A 24003-nucleotide genomic window follows, 5' to 3' on the forward strand; every position below is an offset into this window, starting at 1 on the left:
TCATATTAGTTGTGGCTTTACTTTTGTGAGCACGTGTATGGAATATCACTGACAATCCCCTTTCTTTCAGCATCTATGTTCAGTGTTAGTTTCCTATGTCTTCGTGGAATGTAGAGTAACATTCAATATTGAAAAAGTGATTTAAGTAACTTCAGTATAGTATAACTGCTATATGTAGCATTATCTCTGTGGTTCTATTTTTAAATTTTGTACTTTGCTTTTTTTCTTTTTTCCTTGTTTTGCTCCATTTAAAGTAATTTTCCTTATTAAACTTGTCTCCACCATGTTGGATATATACATCTTTTTCACATTCTATATTAGAATTTTTTTTCTGCTGAGGAAAATTGGCCCTGGGCTGACATCCATGACCATCTTCCTCTACTTTATATGGGACACCACCACAGCATGGCTTGATGAGCAGTGCAGAAGTCCGCACACAGGATCCAACGCCACGAACCCTAGACCACCAAAGCAGAGCGTAAAAACTTAACCACTATGCCACCAGGGTGGCCCCTATTTTACAATATTTTTAATTTGAGAAATAAGAAGAACCCAGAATCTGAAGTCTTGCCTCACTGCCTCCTCAATGTTAGATGAAAAATTAATTAGTATTTTACTTCTTTTCTTTTTCTCCAAATCCAGTGTCTCTAGGTATAGATTAAGCTCTTGGTTCAAGATGGTTTTAAATTTTATGCACATTCTTAAAAGTAGTTTGTGTTTTGCATTTTTTGAAAATCACATTAACACAAAGTACTAAGACAATTGTTTTAATTTTTCAGTGTTCACTTCTTTGGTACGGTGTTTTTTTTGAAACCCGTCAACCTCAAACTTGATTATGGATCTGAATTATCTGGAAGGCTTGTTAAAACACAGAAGGTTTGCTGTACCCCACCCCAAACATTCTGATTCAGTAGGTCTCGGGTGGAGACTAGCATCTCCACATTGTGATTCAAAGCTCCTCTGCCTAACATTCCTTATTTGTTTTCATTTCAGAGGCAGTAAAATCCGTGCCTCAGTGTGAGGGCTGTCCCTACCCAATCCTTTGATTCTTCACAGGTGTTATGCCACAATAATCTTCTTGTACTCCTAACTCCACCTCAGCATTTGGAGGCCCCAACTGACACAAAAATGTTCTTCATTTTTCCTCTGAAAGTGGTGCTTTATTTTCAGAAATGTGACACAATCTGCAATAAGTTTAATGTGGATGCTGTTCTCTGCTCTTTAGATATTGCAATTTACTTATACAACAACTGCAATTTACTTATACAACACCTGCACCATTCTTCCTTGTTCTCAGTATTTAATGCTCTAACATTGGAAACACATGGGGCTTCTGGAAATTCTGGACACTCTCCCTTCTTCAAGTTTAATTGATCATATCACACCTGAACTAAGTTGAACTAAAGTTGGCCATATCATGGCTTGTCACATGACGATCAGGTATATGTGTAGTATGTGTGCACCTCACAGAAACAGAATGTGATTAAATATGTTCTAAATAGAGGTTCTTAGTTTCAGTTAAATGTACATAATCCGTACATACATTACTGTAAAATTTTCTATATCTTAAACTTATTTTATTGAATAGCGTGTAAATTATTTCTATACCCCAAGATCACACGTTTGATTTTAAAATTTATTTTCTTTTCAAGTTAAAGAAAGAATTTTTATTAAAAGAAAGAAATGTAAAGAAGTGTCCAAAAGAATGAAATACTAGGAGTATGGAGGACTAGGTACCTCAAAGGGGTTTCCCTCCACATAACACTATCTTCCACAAAATATAATGTTATTGCATTCTTGAGTTCACATGATGTAAGCCAAGTCTCAAAGGACAGAAGAAGGAAATTGTAAGCACTAGACAAATTTGGATTCACCCAGTTTTCAAAGGCCAGTATGATCCTCTAATGAAAGGATTTGTCTTTGAGTCACCAGTGACTTGGGGGAAGGGATCTGGGAGTTACAGATTAGTTGTGAGTCACACAAAAAAGGCACTTAGCTTGGTGTCATCTCACATGAATGTGAGCAGAAACCAGTGACATTCTTCTCTGTAGGAAAGAATCTAAGCTAAAGCCTTACATTCTGTACACATTAAAATCAGACAAATATGAGCTCATAATCAAAGTTCTCCAAACAAATAAGGAATACATGCCATTGTCGATAAGAGTCATAAGACATAAGAAAATTAAAAATAAAACCATAGATTTAAACACTAAAACCTTCACTATTAGACTTACCAACGTCAAGATATAAAATAACTGTGTATAAAAAATGGAACAACAAGAAATGGAATAACAAAATCAAACAGGCGACTCTAGAAATGATCTGACATATTTGGCAAAGGGCCTTATAGAACTTTAAGAGATGAAAAATACATAACTGTTGAGTTTTAAAACTTCATAGATGGGTTCTACAACAGAAGAGAGAATAGAAAACCAAATTTGAATTCTGAAGGAAATAGAATGCAGCATAGAAAAACAAGGAACTAAAAAACATGAAAGATAATTTAGATATGGAGATGAAGAGAGAGTAAAGAAAAAGGAGAAATAAAGTACTGTACAACAACAACAAGTGAGTCATGAGGGTAAAACTGAAAGTTAAAGGGTCTATAAATTTCTCACGAGCTAAGAAACTATATCCACTTCAGGCAATGTGGACTGGTGGTAAAATAGAAGTAGAGAATATAACTGTCACCCAAATACAGGAGATACAATAGGATATGGAAAACAAGTACAAATCAATAAATTTTAAAGGGAAATAACATAATAAAACTTGTGGAAAAAATAGAAGGAAAACATACAGATAGTGGGAGCAAAAGAAGGATATAAATAATCACAACAAATGTAAATGGAATAAATTCTCCAGTTAAATATAGATTGTTAAATTTGATGCGACACATATAAATTTAGCTGTATATTGTTTACAAGACATGAAAACTAAAAAACATGGACAATTAGAAATTCAAAACAGAATACAAGATATAGAGATATGCTAGGAAAATATCAATCAAAAATCAACCCAGGGTAGCTATAATAATATGAGATAAAACAGATGAGGAAAAATCATCATTAGGAATTAAGTGGTTAATCCCCAATGGTATATAAGTTCAACTTATCATGAAGATATAGTCGTTATACTACACACGATGTCATGTGAAGTTAATATAGCCTCAACTAGGAAAGGAAGGAGGAGAAGGAAGAGGAGGAGAAGGAGAAGAAGGAGAAGACAAGAAGAAAATGTCGGAGGAGGAGGAGGAAGTACAGGAGAAGGAGGCAGAGGAAGAGGAGAGGTAGACATAATATATCATCATAGTGAAGAATTTCAACTTTCCTCTGAGACAAAGAATAACATATATCTAATAATAGAGTATTTGAAAAACAAATTAGCAAGTTTGATTTAATGGATACACATCGAACCCTATACCCAACAAGTGAAGAACACCTATTCTTCACAGGGACACGGGGAGCATTAACAAGCAGTGAGCATGAACTAGGGTACTAATCAATCCTCAAATAATAGAACACTTGAAATAAGTACAAGTGACTGCTCTATTTTATTCTTGATGCTATTACAAATCCCAGGTAATAGAAATGCAGAGAATTTTCCTTGGCTTAGGTGTTATTTGTGTTTAGAAAACCTGTAGAAAAGATGAAGACAATATGGGCCATCAGGAATAGGTACCGTTAAAGATGTTAATAATTAATTTTAATTTTATATTTTTAAAATAAGAAATGGATGAGAAGCTTTTTAAACTTTACAATGCTCTCTTTCTTAGATTCCTAAGTGTTTCTAGTCCCTTCAGTACTTCTTGATTCTTTCTATTGTTCCTGCCTGTTGATGATTCCTCCTTCACTGGATCTCTGAAGTTCACCTTAGTTTCCTGGTTTTGATGGTGGCAGAAGCACAGGTTTGAGGGGACAGAGGTTTAGACAATTTGATTGACAGCCTTCTGTTGCACCATTCTCAACGTGCACATGTCATGCATCTATGCTTGTCACGTATCTTTCAGTTGCAATTATTCTTCCTCCCCAGGGCTTTCTCCAATCTCATGCTAATATTGTTGCTCTTCTAGGAAGCATTTAATGGTGTGCTCATATAAACAAGCATTTTGGATCCTGAACCAAAGAGCCATTTACAAGTCTACTCTGAATGTGATCTGTTTTTCCATTCATTGTACTTTCTTCTGTGTATTTAACCAGTTTCTTTCATGAGTGTGGAATTCAGTAAGGACGTTCCACAGCTGGAGTCATGTTATTTTCTTTAGTTATAAATTCTAAGGCTTCAGGAGTGCCATCTGTTGCCACAGACATTCGAGTCAATAGCAAATTTATCTTAATAAAGTCATTGTATTGCATTTGAAGGAAATCATTTTGAGTATTTTCCCTAAGGATCCTTATCCCTCTATGCAGGTTTCAGTACAAGAACTACCAGTATGTTCTGTCCTTGGTTTCTGCCATTGAGGAAATCAACAGGAACCCTCATATCTTGCCCAACATGTCTCTGGGATTTGATCTCTGTAATGCCCTGCCCAGTGAAAGGAGGACATTGGAGAGTTCCCTGATTTGGTTCTCAGGGTTGAGCAAGGACATCCCTAATTACGACTGCAGGAGAGAGAGTAAGTCTCTAGTGGTCCTTACAGGAACCACCTGGGCAATTTCTGCCCAGATTGGAACACTGCTGGACTTGTACACATTTCCATAGGTAAGACTGGGTGGGATGGGGAGAGATGAAACCACGTCTCCTTTGGTGCCATTCTCAGGGGACTAAAAAGGAAGAGAGGAGGAGACTGGATTTGTGCATCTCTCAAAGGATATGATCTCAAAGGGTCCGTGTACAGGACCTCGATGGAGTATGACATTTCCTTTATTTGGAGTAGAGAGAAGGTTAAGGGGGAAGGAGACAAAGCAGTTTCTTGGAACTCTGACTGATATTATTTTATAGAAAGCTTTCAGGGAGTGGAAAATGATTAGAAAATGAAATGAGTAATTGTCCCCTTCTACCACTCCAGGTGTTGCTGAACAGCGTTCAGGACTGAGCGTGTGATTTTTGCCAATCCCCTTCCTCATATTGCTTCCAATTGTCTTTTCCTTTTAGCTTACCTATGGTCCTTTTGATCTTACCCTGAATTATGATGAGCAGTTTCCATCTCTCTATTAGATGGCCCCCAGGGACACATCTCTAGCCATTGGCATGGACTCTTTGCTGCTTCATTTCAGTTGGAGTTGGGTGGGGCTGGTCATCTCAGAAGACAAGAAAGGTGTTGTGTTTCTCTCAGACTTGAGAGGAGAGATGGACAGGAAAGGAATCTGTGCAGCCTTTGTGGAAATGATTCCTGTGACTGAAAGGTCATATTACTCAAGGACATGGCCATACGATTTGCAAGTAGAGGAAACAGAAGGGAATGTGGTTATCATTTATGGTGATGCCAACTCTCTCATAAGCTTGAGCTTTTCTACTTGGGAGTATTTAGTGATATGGAAAGTCTGGGTCACGACATCAGAGTGGGATTTTATCCACAGTGAGAGAGATTTCATCCTTGACTCATTCCATGGGACTCTCATTTTTTCACACCACCGTAGTGAGGTCCCTGGCTTTGAAAATTTTATCCAGACAGTTAACCCTTCCAAATATCCAGAAGACATTTACCTCACTATGTTGTGGTTTCCCTTTATTCCTTGCACGATTTCTGAGTCTTACTGTAAAACACTGGAGAATTGTCCACCTAATGCCTCCTTAGGATGGCTGCCTTGGCAGATTTTTGACACAAGCATGACTGAATTGAGTTACAGTATGTAAAATGCTGTGTATGCTGTGGCCTGGAACCTTCACAAGGTGCTTCTTCAACATGAAGAAATGCAGCCAATGTGAAGTGGGGAAGGTCTGGTGTTTTGTCCCTGGCAGGTAAAGTCTCTTCGACTTAACAGAATGTAGACTCGTAAAAGTGACTTTCTTATGGTTCCACAGGTGCTCAAACCAAGCAGTTAGGATTCTTTCTCCAAGAAAAGCACAAGAGTTTCTATACTTGTTTCACTCTCTAGGAGGTATATCTAGTCCTGAGTAGTAAGTCATGTACAAGAAGTTTCTAGTGGCAACGAGGAAGTGAGCTATGAGTCAATATCAATGCTTTGTGTTACAAAGGAACCCAACATGCTGCCTGCCTAACGTTTCGATAGGGAATATCCTGTCTTCTCTCATGAAGCTCCTCAATGACAAGAAGAGAACTTGTCCTATATGTGGCTATCTGGGGCTGAACATCATAGTGAATACTTTACATAAATGATCTCATTTAATTCTGCAACAACTTTAGTTATTGCTAACATCATTTTGCAGATTAATGGTCTGGGAAAATTCAGAGAGTGCATGAGGTGGCTAGATTGGACGTTGTATTCGAGATTTGTCTGAATCCTATCACCACTGATCATCTTGATATTCTTGTCTTTAGGCATTTTCTCTTGAAACTAACTGATATTTTAGAAACATTATGATATTTTAGTTCTCCATATGATTTCATTTGCTTTACTTCATTGGATACTTGTAATAAAGGTACATTATGAAGCAAGGATTACAGACAATGAAAGGCTGTCCCCAATTCAGGGTTTTTCTCTTTAACACCCGGGCCCACTTCACCACAGGATGATGTGTCTCTTTTAGCTGCACCCCTTTCTGAGGAACATAGAATTTAACAATCCTGCTGGTGACTCAGTGAATTTGGCTGATGAAGGAAAATCAGATTCAGAGTAAACCATTCTCAACTTTTGGAATTTTCCCGAAGGTCTTGGACTTAAGGTGAAAGTAGGAGAATATTCCCAACATGCTCCACGTGGTCAAGAAGTGTCTTTATCTGAGGAGGTGATTGAGTGGGACACGGGAATTACTGAGGTGGGTTGAACCCAATCACAATTACTTAACCACACATGAATAACCAAAATCTTGTTGGGGTTTTGTGTCCCCTCAGAGCTTCATAAAGGGCCACATATGGGAATTTAACAATTCACTTCCAACTGAAGTAATTTTTTCATTTACCAACAATCCAAGATGGAAGCAAGACCTTCATAAGCAAAAGATTGCAAGTTGCTGAAGGTTCAGAAGGTGGTTAGTAATTTTCAGGAATAATTTTTTTAAAAACATTAAGTTATGTACATGTTTTCTAGAGATAATGTTATTGCACACTTAGTACACTACAGTATAGTGTAAACATAACTTCTTTATGCACTAGGAAATCAAAAAATTGGTGTGACTCACTTTATTGCAATATTTGATTTATTGCGGTGCTCTGGAAACAAACCCACAGTACTTCTGAGGTGTACCAGTGTTTTATATCATATAATAAGCATGGCGTCCAACCAATGAATTGGATTTAGATATTTCAAGATTAAGTTTGTTAAGGCCCAATACTCTAAAACTCTCTAGTTACTGGAAAATTAGGTAAAAGTCACAGCTATTACCAAGTGTTATCTGATTTTCTCCAGACTCCACACTCTGTATGCAGTGAGAGTTGCAGTCCGGGATTCAGGAAGAGCCCTCAAGAAAGCAAGGATGCCTGTTGCTTTGCTTGCATTCCCAGCCCAGAGAATGTGATTTCCAATGAGATAGGTGAGTATATGCCTTGCAGCGACATTCTCCACTTCTATTTTTTTTTGAAGGGAAACATTTGTCCTGAGCTATCTAACATCTGTTGCCAATCTTGCTCTTTTATTATTGTCCCCAAAACTGTAGTACATAGTTGTATATCCTAGTTGTAAATCATTCTAGTTCTTCTATGTGAGCCACCACCACAACATGGCAATTCACAGAGAGATGGTGTGGTTCCATGACCAGGAAACCAACATGGGCCACCGAAGTGGTGAGCACTGAACTTTCACCACTAGGCCATCAGGGCTGGCTCTCCACATCTCTTTCGTATGCACCGTTCTCCCAAAGAAACGGAAAAGCTCTGATGAGGACTGCAGGGTCCAAATGTTTCCTTCCTCCATTTAGTAATTTAACTTTTATAGCCAATAATAGTTCCTCCCAAAATGATATCCTCTCTCTCTACCTTGAACTAGCTTGTTTGTCTCATTTTAGCATCATTGCAGGCATTATGGTCTCAAGGAAACCCTTTATGACCACTCCACAGTAACTAACTTAAATCTCTCCCATGGAATCTAACACACGATGTTGTAAGTCCTTATTTTTCATCTTCTTTAAAGCTACATTTAGATCACATTGAACAAAACCTTATTTTTCCAGTGTCTGGTGCTGTTCTTGGCACAGAGCAGGAGCTCAGAAAGGTTGTGTTTGATTTAAGAAGTAAGTATTTCCATGGTGTACAATGAGCTTATGGTACAGCTTGGTTTCTGATCTCCTCGAGTTCACAGGTGAGTAGGGGAGACAACATGCAGTGATGTGAATTCAAGGTGGTGACATAGGGCTGCAATATAGGTACGCAGAGACCCATGGGATGAAATAAGTGATAGTATATATGTTTGTGGGGAGGGAAGTGTCATGGACTTCTTCATAGAGGCAGTAGCATTAGTATTATATCAGACTAATGAAGGTGGATTAAATTCTTGGTGGAATTCTTAGAAATGGCAGAAACTGGCAAATTAGCCCTGCATTTAATATTCTAGGGAGCTGAGAAAAGGTTCAACATGACTAGAACACAGACAATGTGGGTTTGGGAGTTGGGTCATGAAGTAGAAGAGGGACAGAAAACCAACACTGAAGATTTTTCATACAATAATTAACATCTTGGAATTACTCAGATTTATGATATTAAACGGTGCAATGCTGGAATCCCCTCAATGGTGGCATTATCTAATTTTATTTTTGTGATTGATATGAAGCTTAATTTCACAACATCTTTTGTATAATTTCAGTTTTTTTGAAATGTACTGAGATTGATGATATAGTCTGGCATATCGTCAATTTGGATAAAGCTTCCACGTGCACATTTGGCGTGTGGTAAGTTTGGGTATATGTTCCATATGCACATCTAAAGAACACTACATCCACTAACTTCAATTCCTACATGCTTGGAGATTAATAAATACACTTGTAAACAACCGATGATTAATGAGTAAACTATGATGGAAATTAGAATGTATTTCCAATTAAAAATACTATTTATCAAATCTTATGGGGGGAGTTAAATCTATCCTTAAAGAGAAATGTATAATCCTAGATTATATATATTTATATATTATTGTGTATATTTAAATAAAGAAAGGTTGAATTTCTAAGTTCTAAGCATTCATCACAAACTAGAAAAAGAGCAGAAAAGTAAACATAAGGAAAAGAGAAAACACAAAATGATAAATATTAGAGGAAGAGTTAACAAAATAAAAGTCAAACATCAAAAGGATAAATAAAAATAATTAGATTCTAATAAATGACAAATATGCTCAATAAAATCCTAGTACTAGTGTTCAAAAAAAGAGAAAAATTGCAACAAAATAATACCAAGGCTGAAAAGGGAGTAATCTGTGCAGATCATATGGAAAATTTTTAACATGAAGAAAACATAAATAACATCATGTTGATACAATGAAAATTTAGAGGAAATTCACAAATTTCTAGGCAAATAAAAGTTACCAAACTGCCTCAAGAAAAAATGAAAAATCTGAATATTGCCATACCTATTACAGAAATTGAGACCATCCTTTAAAACATTTCTACAAAATTTTATTGTAAGCTATTTATTTGGTACAAAGCTGATGAATCTGCCCAAATATTCAAGAAAAAAATAATATACATCTACTCAAACTCTTCCAGAGACTAGGAAAAACTGAAAAGTTTTTGACTCACTTTGAGAGACTAGAGTAACATTGCTACCAAAATCTAACAAAATCATTGCAGGAAAGGAAATTACAGGCCACTCTCTTTCTTGGATTAAATTCATTTATCCTAAAAAAATAATCAATCAAATCAAGGTTCCAAATCTAGCTATATTTTATAAGAAGGACATATCATGACCAAATTAGGTTCATGCAATGTAATTCAGTACACTAATCTCTGGAAAAAGAGACATAATAATCTCAATAACTGTAAGAAAAACTAGTAAAATTAAACACCTATTCATATTTTAAAACAAACAACAACAACAGAAACAACACTTACCAAATCAGGAACAGAAGGAAACTCTCTTACTCCCATACACAGTATTCACAGAATGAAACTTTATGGTGCAGTGTTGAAAGCAAGGATAAGAGAATAATGTTCAACATCACTGCCACTATAAGCCGTTATGCTGGAGGTCTTGCCTGATACAATATTGGCAGGAAAGGAAATAAAAGGAATAATTTACTTCAAAGGAAGAAGTAAAATTGATGTTATCTTCAGATGATATTGTGGTATAAATGTAAAAACCATATAAATTAAGGTATTAACTGAGTTTATAGGTGGCTGAATACAAGGTTAATATAGAAAGTTTTCCTTCCATCTACCTGTCATGAACATTCAAAATTTAAATTTTAAAAAATGACATTTACAACATCTTAAAGTATGAAGTACCTAGAAATAACTTTAATGAGACTTTCAAAAGATTTCTGTCCATACATTTATAGAACAGCATTTAGAAAAATAGAGGAAGACTGAAAGAAGTGGAGGGATAAATCAAATTCGTGACTGAACAGACTCAAAATTCTACAGATATCAAAACTGTCCAAATTAATATACAGCTTCCACAAAATTGCAGCTAAAATGATGACCCGTTCTGTGGAAATTACAATTGATAAAATTCTTATGGAAATGATAAAGGAAAAACTTAGCTAAGAAAATCTTGAAGACAATGAATAGAGTGGGAGGACTTACTCTACCTGACATCAAGTATTATGGCATCACAATAGAGGAGGTTCATCAAGAGGATAAACAAGAAAATCAACGGAACCAAATGGTAAGTTCAGATACAAGCTGCTCATATAGGGACTCACGTATAGACGTCTGATTTACAAGGAAACACTGAGGAGGAGTGGGAAAATGAAAGACATTTCAATAAACCATGTTGGGTAAATTGGCTGTCTTAATGAAGAAGACAATGACTCTCCAACCCTAACTCACACCATCCACAGAAAACATTATCAGGCAGATTGTAGTTCTAAACGTGAAAAGTGAGAAAATTAAAAGGGACGTAAAGAGGAAGGAGCAATGCCCCTGTAGAAGTAAAAACATGTACTTATACCTGCAGGGATGAGTGGGCACGGAACACTTTCAGAACCACAGGAAGATTTGGGAATCTTAAAAATCAGAGCAGAGGTAGTAGAGGTAGGCAAGACCAAGGTTATACAGTCTTTTTGGTCTTCCTAAGAGTTTGTCGGATTTTTTAATGGAGGCTAAACATGATCCCACTTACATGTAGAAGTATCACTTGTGATGCAGGACAAGGGCAGGGAACCAGAGTAAAAAGATCTTATGATAATATAGGAGAGAAGTGACTAAAATCTTAACAGAAGTGGTGGAAGTGAAATCAAGATGAAATGTACTGGAGATCATTTTAGATGGTAGAAAGGGTCTCATTTTGAAACTCCCTAGAAGTGAGGTCTATGGCTTGGTCATCTCTGTTTCCCTAGAATGTAGCATATTATCTGCCTCATGGAGGTTTTCCTATAACTGCTTGCTCATTGAATGAGTAAATCTAAGCCATAGCTTACAGGGGTATAGCTCAGAGAGACAGGGAGGACTTTTGGTTTTCTGCTGAGAAAAAAGAGCTTTCATGAATATGTAAGATAAATACTGAGAAGGATAATAGCTTTGTTTACTTAACCAGAAAGAAGATGGGCAGTATTAACTGGGAACGGTTCTCTGCAGAGTATTCTGTTATTTGGTGCAAGAAGCAACAAAGGAAGACAATTTTCTAAACTTACCCAATGCCTTCTTTGGGGGCATGCGAATAAGAGAGAGTGACTGAACCTGGGCTGAGGACACTTTGCATCTCTCCCCAGATATGGATCAGTGTGTGAAGTGTCCAGATCATCAGTAGGTCAAAAGAGAGCAAGATCGCTGCCTCCAAAATGCTGTGATCTTTCTGGCTTATGAGGACCCCTTGGGGATGGCCCTAGCCTGCACAGCTCTGTGCTTCTCTGTCCTCACAGCTGTGGTCCTGGGGGTCTTTCTGAAGTACCAAGACACTCCCATAGTCAAGGGCAATAATCAGAGTCTCAGCTACATCCTGCTCATCTCCCTCACCCTCTGATTCCTATGCTCCTTACTCTTCATTAGTCGCTCCAACACAGCCACCTGCCTTCTTCAACAAATCACATTTGGAGTAGTTTTACTGTGGCTGTTTCCAGTGTCTTGGTCTAAAATATGATTGTGGTTGTGTTCTTCAAGGTCACTGCACCAGGGAGAAGGATGAGGCAGTGGTTGGTGTCAGGGGCACCTACCTTCATCATTCCCATCTGCTCCTTTATCAAGCTGAGTCTCTGTGGAATCTGGCTGGGAATCTCTTCTCCCTTCATTGACACAGATGCACACTCTGAACACGGCGACATCTTCATCGTGTGCAACAAGGGCTCAGTCACTGCCTTCTACTGTGTCCTGGGACACCTGGGCTTCTTGGCCCTGGGCAGCTTCACTGTGGCTTTCCTGGTCTGGAACCTGCCTGACACCTTTAATGAAGCCAAGTTCCTGACGTCCAGCATGCTGGTGGTCTGCAGTGTCTGCGTCACCTTCCTCCCTGTCTACCACAGCACCAACGCCAAGGGCATGGTGGCCGAGGTGGTCTTCTCCATCTTGGCCTCAAGTGTGGGGCTATTACGCTGCATCTTTGCTCCCAAGTGCTACGTTATTTTCCTAAGGCCAGAGAGAAACACATCAAAATTGTTAATGAATAAAACACATTCACGGAGAAAATAATCGAAATGTAAGCTATTTTCATAGGTCACAAGAACTCGCATACACTTGACAACAAATCTACCACATTTTTCCAGACCCACTTTAAGTATCAACTAAACTTACCTTACATCTCCAGTTAACTATTTGCTTTACGTTTCTTTTGGCTTTGTACAATTTTACTCGGGCATTCAAATGAACAAACACACAAACATTCATACTAATTCTCCTCTAAAATTATGTGTGAGAGATTGCAAAAATGGCTACACATTAGTCCTCTCCCTCTGTCTGTTTGTTCATAGCATCCCACGTTGACTCTGGGTAGACTTGGCCTTGTAACTTGCTTTGGCCAATGGGACATTAGCTAATGACACGAGCAAAGGCTTGAAAAACACTTGCTCATTGTTGGTACTTGCCCTTGGGAAGCCTGAGGCCATCAATATGTGAATGAATCTAGACAGACTGCACATCTGCATCACTCCAGGTGACTTCAAGTCAACAATCAGATATGTGAGTAAGGCCATCCTAGACTATCCAATCCCAGCTGAGCCACCAATAGGTCCAGATAAAAATAACTGCCCAGTTAACCCACAGAATCTTGAGAAAAAATAAACTATTCTTATTTGCAGCCACCAAATTTTAGGATGGTTTTTTATACAGCAGAAGCTAACTGATACCTTATGCTACCATTTATATATGTCTTCTCATTATTTGTGTAATTATCACACCTTTCTATTTCTTTATCCAATATTGTAGACTGGAATATCCTTCTCTAGATTAAGTCTCTGAAAGAAAATCAGAGACCATATCACGTTCCATTTTCCTTTTTCTCCTTCTTCTTTTCAACCAGACATGTTTAAGCATATATATTAAGAATATCTTCACTAATTTTAAGATTATGGATATTCTTCTATATTGTCAGCCACCACTGTTATACATGGGGGATTTTTACTTTTAATTGTAGTCCTATAATCCATTTGGAATGATTTACTTGTGAATAATGTTAGTTGATGGTCAAGTGTTTTATTTTACAAATGGATATGATTTAGTCTATAAAACAAATATAGCATCATTTTAAAAGTTGATTTGAAGCATATGGAATCTGAATAATGTTTGGAAAACTGATATCTTTGAAACACTGTTTTCAGTCACAAGTATAGCATATCTCTCCATTTAATCAGAGCTTTTACACACTTTGTATCTCTTTATAATCTTCTTCATATAACTAATGTGCAGTTCCAATTATTTTAACTACTTATCTTAAAGAATTCATTGCTCTTGTGAATGGAATGATTATTTACATGTTTAAATGAATTCTTGCTCATATAACAGTATTTTTGATGTTTCATATAGGAATCTAGCTTCCTTTCACATTACTCCACTTCTTTACCAGTTCTAAACTTTTAAGTTATGTTCCACTAAAATAATAGATTTTCTCTTCTTCTCTAGTATTATTTACCTCTTATTCTTTTGATTCTCATTTTTTCATGACTGTGCTCTCCAGTGCCACACTGAATCATACAAGTGTTTGCCAGGAGCATTTTCCTCTTCTTAAGTGTAGTGTAAACATCAGCTAATTTCCTTGTCAGGGCAGAGCAGGCATCGAAGAGAGAGAAAAGTGAAAACGTGAAGGGGAATCATTGCTAGCTGGAAATCAACAGACTTGCTTCTCTTGGCTGTTTGGAGCTGGAGATGTTATTACAATGAGGCCAGCTGAGAATCAGAGGATCTCTCTCTAGTCCCAGGAATTAGTCTTGGTCAAATCTCTCAACCTCTTTTGACCTCATTTTCTTCACCTGTAACATGAAGAGTTGGATGAGTCTTTTTGAGTTCTGAAATCCAGTGACTCCAAGTTACCCTTCACCCACATGCCCTTGACAAAGACCAGAGAGAATTTTTAGTTGTCTTCCTCTGCATCAACATTATTATCCATATCACCACTTAAAGACATATCAAATGTCTACTTTTGCATGACACTGATAAAACAGGTTCCATACCAAATCGCTGTTCATTGGGATAACAAATCTATAGTTAATTGTTTAGAGGTAAGTATAGAGATGGGCCCTGCTGGAACCAACAATTAATGGGCCAAAATGTCTTGCTTTATTTTACAGTGAGGCTGTGGAAACATTCCTTAATACACCAGAAATCTTCTGTACTTACATGTATGAAACAAATGGGAGCCTTGAATCCATGATTACGAGCTAATAAGGATATGATTTTTAAAATTTTGCTAATGATGCCATTTGCCTGGAATGGGACTGTTCTCTGGTGAGTAAAGAGCAGATGTATTCAAGGCCACTTTCATTCCTTTAATAAATATTTACTCAGCGCCTACCCCTTGCTTCAAGTTAGCAGTGATCTACCCTAAGAGCATTTGTATTCTAGTAGGGTGACACAGACCATAAACAAAAAGAGAATCTTGAGGTGATCAATAAAGTCATATATGTCAACCTTTTTTCATTCTGGACTATTTTTCACCCTTTCCCTTCTTTGACTGTTTCCCAGAACTCTAAGCATGGACTTGAAAACACAGAAAGCATGAGTCCCAAGTTTCTTCTCGCAACACCCCTGTTTCAAAGACATAGTGTTGATCATCTGAGAGTATGTCTCTTTAACACTAAGTTCCTATGAATTGACATTATTTCATCACTTTCTTGAGAGGACGGATGATATTATGAAGGGGAAACAAAATATCATATGGGATTTATACTCGAAATGATCTTTCCACTCTAATTGTGTTATTTAATGTGGTGTGACTTGGGGCAAGTCAGTTACTCCTTCAGAGACAGTGGTAATAATACTCTGAAAAGTATTCTATAGAGATTAAATGAAACAAAGTATGAGAAACTGCTTTATAAATTGCAAAGCAATCTATTTCAGTTTATTTTTTCTAAGAATATTTTCATTTATACAATCCTTTTTGACTCTACGCAACCTACCTAGACTGAGTTTTATCATTTATTCAACAATAAAATGGGTCAAAATGGTTGAATATTAGAAATTTCATATGGTTCAACTTAATTAATAGGCCATCACAATATTTAATTTGGTTATAATTACAGTTAAATTTTTCATGTTGCCTTCCCATGTGCCAGGCACTCTAAGCATCTGATATGTAGTCCCTCATTTAATCCTCACAACGTTGCTATGGAGACAATACTATTAACCCCTATTGTATGGATGAGGAATATTAGAGGTTATATAATTGACCAAGGTCACACAGCTGGTACCCAAGCAGTCTACCTCCAAAATCTCTTTTAGGGATCCATTAGAGGTCATGGTGCTTACATTGTAAAAGGATCACCCTGGTTCCTGGTTGGCGAATGGACCAGAGGGAACTAAGCAAGAAAACACATGGCTACTGAAATGATCCGGTCAAGCAATTCTGAATACAGGATTTCCTCCCTTTTTAAGGCTGAATACTTTTCCATTGTATGGATGCTCCAGATTTTCTTCATCCTTTCACCCACGGATTAACAATTAGGTAGTTTCCATCTCTTGGCTATTGTGAATAATATTGCAGTGCATTTTGTCAAACGATTTCCTGGCACTTAGTGGGTTTGAAAAAATTCTTCTTATACACATTAGTTACTGTAATGAACTACATTTCCAAGTGTCTAAAGTTTAAATATTTGTCATTCTACAGAAATACCTTGTCTAATCATGATTTGTGTTGTTATCAGTTCATGAATGATCTAAGATTTTTGTACAAAAATTTGCTGTAATGTCTTTTTTGCATGTATTCAGGAACTTTGCGTAATATGGGTATTCCCTGATTCTTGATTTTTAGTAGAGTTTTCTAGTAAGCCTTTAGGATAGGAAGTATCTTCCTAGATGTGAGGCAGAGAGCAGAAAAATAATAAAGTGACTGCTATATTTTATTATATCAAAAGAAAACCATCGTTTTGCTAAATTGTTTTTACACATCCTTTGCTTATTTGTGAGAATGGCAAATATCATTTTATTAATGAAAAGAAAATTCAATAAACAATTTTAACATAAAACAATATCTATTGAGAACTTATATGAAAATTTTAGCAATATGCTGTCACCAATTTCCTCATCTGCAAAATGGAGATAGATAATACCATCTTCCTTATGGGTTACTGTGAAAATATTCAAGAGTAATGTCTGTAAAATGCTTATCACCATGTTGGTGGGAAAGTGATGCCCCATTCATTTTTCCCCCGGGATGATGACAGCTTTTTTTATGCTTGAAGTCTGTAGTTTTCAAAATACGTTCTACGGTTGTAAAGTGAATCCTTTTTTAAAAATTCTAGGTAGAGTTAAATGATCCCTTTGGAATACAAATTCAGGCTCCCATTTGTGTGCCTGTATGTGTGTCTATACGCACATCTCTCAAATAATACTTTAAGCCTTATAATGAAAAGCTACCTTCCCCACTCTTGACTCTGGTTCCAAAAACAACTTCTTTAATTTTCTGGTTGAAAATCTGTATTTCTAATTTAGCTACTCGTACAGCTTTTTTCATTTTTCAGCTTTTGACTATTTATAGTTTCTTCCTTTTCTGAAAAATCCAGCATGAAGTGTTCTTACATATGTTAAAAACATAATTCCCCTTGCCCAATATAACTATTTAATGAATTAGGATAAATCAAAATTCAATGTCTACTGTTTTATGACATAAGTGTTTACCATTTTATAGTATACGAATCTTATCCAAAGATGTCTTATATCAGATATTATGAATACGTTTTCTTTCTCACTTTTTCCTTTGACCGTTTAAATGGTAAAATTCTCTTGTTTCTTTGTTGTCTTCCTATGGATTCATCACTGGTTCATCTCCTTCCACCACAAACTTAAATCTCTTCTCAGTAACTTCTGATGCATGAGACAATTCACAGGCTTCAGGTTTTGCTTGGGGACATCCCTCTTGGTCTTGAACATATACACAGGCCCACATATACACAGTATTTCTGGAAGGATAGAGGAGAAAAGGATGTTTATCTCTGTGATAAAGGACTGGGAGACAGTGGTAGAGTGAGAATATTTTAGTGACTTTGTACCACTCTTTGAAGTTTTCCTATACGTGCATCTTCGACGTATTGGCCTCCCTCCCCCCAGATTTTTAAAATTAAAATAGCGTTATATCCTTATCTACTGGCTTGGGACTGCAAGTTGTAAAGAAATGTGAATATATTATCCAATTTTTAAATGAAATTAAGAACAAACACGCACAAAAATTTAGAATTCTAAATATAGGCACATCATTCTATTAGGCTGTATAAACGTGGGGAAAGGATTGAAGAACAGCTGTTCAACATCCAGCTACCTGTACAGTCTAGGGGTCCATGGAAAGCCCCGCCTCCAGCTCCGCCCCTGGAGCTGATTTCCTCCCCCTGTGAAGTCGGCCTGACTTATTCCAGCCCAACCCCCGCCTCCTCCCGCCCCTGGAACTGGTCTCCGCCCACAACGTTCGGGCCTGGCTCCGCTCAAAGCCTGGCCCACGCCTACAGCCTGGTCCTGGTTCATTGCCCCGCCCATACTCTTGTTCCCGCCCACAGAACCGCCCCCCTTGTCCTGGTGTCACTCACACCCTTATCCCCGCCCACAGTCCACCCCTAGAACTGGTTCCCGCACACAACCCCGCCCCTAGATTTTGTCCCTGTCCCTGGTGCTCACCCAGCCCGCATTCCAGCTTCGCACTCACTCTAGAAACTAGACACCTCCCCCGAGGCTGGGGTGCCCGGCCGACGCCCCAGCCGCCTCAACTCGCAGCCCCCAAACTTTCGTCCTCCTCGAATGCCCGCCCGAGACCGGAAGCGGAAGCGCTGGCGCCGCCTTGGATGGATGGGGCGTGTTTGCGCGGTGTGTCCCGTCTTCTGGGCTCAAACCGGATTTCCCATGGACGTTCGCCCTCAGGGGCGGGGCGCGGTGGGCGGCGGGCGGTCCCCCCTGGGTAGGGCTCCAGGGAGGGGCCTGGTCCGTGGGCAAACCCGTCAGGGCCCGGCGTCCCTCCGTCCCCCCGCAACACCGTTTCCCCCGGGCTGTTTGCTCAGGGCGCCCGAAGCTGCTGTTCCTCCTGGCTCTGGGTGCCGCCGTCCCCTCCTGAGAGTCCCCGTCAACGTCCTCCATGTGATTTTGTCCCCAGGGGCTTTAGCTGCTTCTGGAGGCGGTGTTTGGGTTGTTACTAATGGGGGCGCTCCTGGCGTCTAGACGGGGAGTCAGGAATGCTGCTTAGCGTCCTCCAGGGCCCAGGACAGCCCGACAGAGAATTATCCAGCCCCAAATGTCAGTTGTGCCAAGGTTGGGAAATCTGCTCCAGGGCCTGAAAATCTCCCGAGCCCTGAATGAAGTGTGGAAAATGTTGACAAGTCAGCGAGTCACTTACAGGGTCCCTAAATGACAAGCTTGTTTAAAGGGTCCAGAGTCACCAAAAAGTCTCTGTCCAGCCAAGTGAGTTGAGCGACTCAAGTGCACACGGCACGAAGCTGCATTCTCCCATCTTGGGCAGCAGGTGGCTGGATAGGAATCGGGAAAATCCAGTCACAGCCAACAGTTACAATTAAATCAGTAAATACAAAAAAAGAAAAGTGAATGGGGTTGCCTTTCCATCCAACACCCTATAAAAGGCCTCAAAAGCTTGTATGCGCTTTCTTTTCCCCCCTCAGACACGAAAAGCATCCGTGGAGCTCAAGTTTGAGGTGAAACCTGGCTCAGGGTCCACCTGTCCTCGCTGACCCATGGATTTCTGTGTGACCAGGTGAGTACCCTGTGGACCTGGTACCAACAGTTTCCGGCAGCCTCCGCTGTGCAGAAGACCTGCCAGTGGGCTTTCCTGTGCTCAGGTTGTCACCACATGGAGTCACTGAGAGTGAGGGTATCTTGAGAAAAATTATTGATGTTTGATGGATGGAAAGATGGTAAGCTGTGTGTGGTTCTGTGTGGTAAATATTTCAGTAAGTACAGTTACATGCAAATAAGAACACATGAAACAAATATAAATAACTGCAAATGTGTATTATAGTAGAAAATATAGATTTACTTGCATAATACTCAAAAGTCAGAATTTATATATAATATAAATACAGAAATGTTTTGCGTGTGTATGTAGTATTAGAAGACATCCCATGAAATATTAGCAGGGATACTCAGCAACATTCCTTAGACCCATTCAACTTGACTTCTAAAGTCCTATAAAGCCTCCACAAAAATTTGAAATAAAGGAGCGTTCAGGGAAAAAGATGATTGGAACTTTGTATTAATAACAAATTTAAAATTGAATTTGCCAGTAGCCAGATTTATTTTGAGCATTTTTTTCTTTATGACATTTCAAATCATTTGGAGGAATACTAAGCAACACTGTAGATTGAAGGGAAGGGCACTAGTCTCCAAAAAGACTGTCCTCTCCACCTTGACTTCTAAAGGGAATTAACTTTGTTTCTTGAATCTTTTATGGAATAACAGTCTGGTGATTCACGTTGCAGAGAACCTTGTTAAATGATTTTGTATTTAGTTGTTGGCCTCTACTAATTGTGTTTGTGTGTGTGTGTGCCTTTTTCATTCTAGCTTTCCTGTGACATTCTTGAGGGGAATGTGTGCTTGTCATGCAATAGATAGTCTTTGTATAATTTATGGTGACCCACCATCCTCTTTTATTCAGAACGGATGGGTTTTCCAGGATACAGGATGTTTAGTGTTCAAACCAGGGCAGTCCTAGACAAACCAGGATGTTTCCTCATCTCATAAGCCAGGCCCTGGGCCACATGCATGGGTTCCTGGAGAACCAGAGAGACCTTGTCCCACCTCCATGGAATTTATATTGTATTTTGGAATTTGGATTTTAGACAGTTAATGATGAGAGTGATGTGGGAGTTTGGCACAAGGGGACTCAACCTGAGGGGGAAGGGAAGCCCTCTTGAGAAGGACTGATATTTAGCTTGAGAGCTAGAGTTGGGACTGGATTTAGCTGGTCTGAAGGGTAAACTGGAGTGAGGGTGTGGGAGTGTGTTCAAGAGAGCGTTTCAGGCAGAGGGACCCGCATGAGGACACCCCTGAAGCAGAGAGCCTGTTGTGTCCATGAACTGAGAAGAGGGATGGATGAGCGGAGTCAACACAGGGGGAGAGGTGTGAGCCAGACCAGCGAGGGAAACAGGCTGGACCAGGTGAGGTGTGACTTGGGACTCTGTTCTAAGACCAGTGGGAACACTCTGGAGAGATGCGAACAGATGGCTGATGTGATTGGTGTTTGGTCTAAGCACTTTGGTTAAAATGGACCTGAGGTTTAAGATTGAATACTTAAGAGGCAGGAGGTGTTGGGAAGAAGATTACGAGTGAGTTGATTGTTCCCTAGGTCTGGGTGATGGCTGTGGAGTAGGAAAGAAATAGAAAGAAAAGACCTTGGAGTGTAGAACCGAGAGAATGTAACGGTACTTTCCTGCCTGCATGTGTCAGATGGCACAGGCCACTGACTTTTCTCCTCGCTGCTGTCCCTGTAGACCTGCAGGCGCCCCCTCACCCAGGTCTGTGTGTTCACCCCACTTAGCCACGCACAGGCCCCCTTCCGCATCCTAAAGGAAGTCAGGCCTTACTTGTGAGGGGGTTGTCTCAGACGGGAGACACCAAGGAGAGCCCCTCCACACATCAGAGCAGCCCATTCAGCCTCTCCCTCAGCCTCCTCCCTTCCACTCTCCCAATTTCCACACCCAGAAGGACACCTGCTCAGTATTGCACAGCCCCATGTTCTTCCTCCACCAGGCTTGAGAAGGGTGGGGCAGCCAGCGGGGTGGACACCGTCTGCAACTTCCACTCTGAGCCCCGCAGGTCCCAGGCTGGACAGAGAGTGACTCTACTGGGAGCTGAGCCATGAGAACCTGGGCGTCACCCACCTGGTTTCCCTCACCCTGGACGGGTACAGCTTCTACGTCAGTGGTGAGGGGCTGGGCTACAGCCATGCTCTCTCTGCCAGTCAAAGTTCTGTGTTGCCTCCGTTGCTCTAAAGTGAGTTTTGATCCATCTCTCTCTCCTTCTGGTCGGGGTTCAGTCTTCTCATCACGGTGTGACTGCTGTGTTCAGCCACCTTCCACCTCGTTGCCACCCTCCTTAACACCCCTCCCCTCTTCCCCTCTGCTTTTCCCTCTGCTTTTCCCACAAACGTCCCTACATCCTCCCTCACCCTTAATCCTTTATGTTCACCCCAACCATTGCTCAGCTCCTCTCGCCCTCACTCCACAGGTTATACCTATGGAGCCGCAACCCCGACTTCCACCAGTGAGTATTCCTGGCCCTGATGTCCTGGGTCCCATCGCATTTGGGGTTGGGGAGCACTTGTTCTCCTTCACCCGCTGTCCTTGGTGAGGGAAGTACCTGGAAGGGCCCTAACTCATCATTTCTCTCTCTCTTGGGTTCTGGTGGAGAGTCCCAGCCCAGGGTGAGAAAGCCTTAGACACAGACATGTTCTCCATCACATTCTGACCCCACATCGTTTTCACTTTTATTCTCCTGAAGCCCCACCCTTGGTCCTCCTTTTCCAGGTATCCCATCCGTCTGTCCAGTTTTCTGCCCGTCCATCTTTCTCTCCTCTGTGTTCAGTCTCTCTTATTCACCCATCTCACTCTCTTGGGCTCCTCTCATCCACAGGCTTGCTCATCACTCTACTCACACAATGACTCGTCCCCTCACTCTCATTTATGCTTCATCTGTGAATGGTGGTCCTGGGACAGGCACTGCTAGAGCCCGGGTGAGCCTGGGAGCTCCTCCCACTCTGTCCCTCCCTGATGACAGCCCTCTCCACAGCTCCCTAGCCGGCCACCACATCCCTGCATACTTGATTATAACCTGTGCCACCAGAAGCCACCACAGGTATCTGGGGGTGCCTTTTCCTTCCCAAGAGAAGCTCTCCAGCCCCTGCCAGCCAGTTGTCATCCAGGAGCTGGGAAGCCAGGGTGTGAAATTCTGGTTTTAGGACAATCATGCTGATCACAAAGATTATACCAACGATTCAGTCTAAGGCCAGCCCTCAGAGAGCCCCTAGTCTTGTGAATTAACACACCATTATAACACAATGTGGGAGGTTTCGGGGAGTGACACCTGGCATAATTTGGAGGGGAAGAGCTTGCTAGAGAAAGTTTCACCTGAATGGAGTCTTTAAGAATGAGTAGGAGGGACCATGGCAAATAGAGGATGAAGAGTTTTCCTGGCAGAGGGGATTCCATGAGCAAAGGCTCCAGCCAGAAACAACATGCCGTATGGGGAGAATTGAAACGAATTTGTGTTGCGTGAAGCATGAAGTTTAACTAACAGTAGATGGATAAAATGAGACTGAAGGGTCAGCAGGAGCCAGATTGAGTAGAGCCTTGAGTGCCAGGTCAAGAAGGTTGATCTAAACACTGAAGGCCATAGGGAGCCATGGGTGGTACTAGAGCAGTGGTGGCCCTAGTGAGGTATTCATTTCAGAAAGATTATTCTAGTAGTCCATGTAGAACATCCTTTAGACAGAGCATCCAGTGTGCCTGCTGGGGTGTTGGTCTGGGTGAAGGAAGTTAAGACTTGAGTTGGGACAGGGATGGAGTGTATGTGAGGACGAGTGTGTAAGGTGAATGGGTGTTACTGGGAGGGAGGAGGAGCTGAGCAGATATGCTGGTTCTGACTTGGGTGACCACACGGGTGGGTGGTGGTGCCACTGTGAGAGAAGACGACAGATGATAATGAGTCAGGACTCTGGTGTGGTCTCAGGCCAGCTCTCAGTGATGGCCATCGCTCTCCCTCTCGTCTTTCAGCTTTGGGGCACAACCTGAAGACCCTCACAGTCAACGTCACCATCTCCACCTTCTGGTATTCATCAGACAGGAGCAACAGCTCAGCCACGTTCAACTCCACTGAGAGTGTCCTGCAGAGCTTGGTGAGACCCTGGTCCCAGCAGCTCCTGGTGGGTTAAATCCCACCCAGCCCCTCCCCCAACCCCTGTCCCTCCTGCTCATCCTCCTCCTCCTTCCTCCCCAGCTGGATCCTTGTTCAAGATGAGCAGCCTGGGCCCCTTCCCCTTGAGTGGCAGACTGGTCTCCCTCAGGTAAGACCCTCCCCTGAGCACTTGCCCCTAATGACTACTTTTGTGACCACCCCTCTCTCAGTTTCCCCACTCACCTCCCATTTCCTCCTTCCTGTTCTGGCCCAAAACCCCAGAGGATTCAGGACCTCTCTCTAGATTCCCCATGTCCCTCTCTCCCCAGACCTGAG

The 24003-nt window shown here is 40.6% G+C and overlaps 1 protein-coding gene and 1 long non-coding RNA gene across 4 annotated transcripts in view; one reads left to right on the forward strand and one right to left on the reverse strand.

Moving 5' to 3' along the window:
• Positions 1–24003, reverse strand: part of LOC147911468 (uncharacterized) — a 102579-nt gene that overhangs the window by 33235 nt on the left and 45341 nt on the right. The window lies entirely within an intron of this gene.
• Positions 22165–23830, forward strand: LOC147911469 (uncharacterized). The gene is made up of 3 exons (XR_015550957.1): positions 22165–22629; positions 23547–23668; positions 23770–23830. It is a non-coding gene; the product is annotated as an uncharacterized LOC147911469 (long non-coding RNA).

This window comes from Ceratotherium simum, unplaced genomic scaffold (assembly GCF_057802395.1).
Source record: "Ceratotherium simum simum isolate JZ-2026a unplaced genomic scaffold, ASM5780239v1 HiC_scaffold_43, whole genome shotgun sequence".
Taxonomy (NCBI): domain Eukaryota; kingdom Metazoa; phylum Chordata; class Mammalia; order Perissodactyla; family Rhinocerotidae; genus Ceratotherium; species Ceratotherium simum.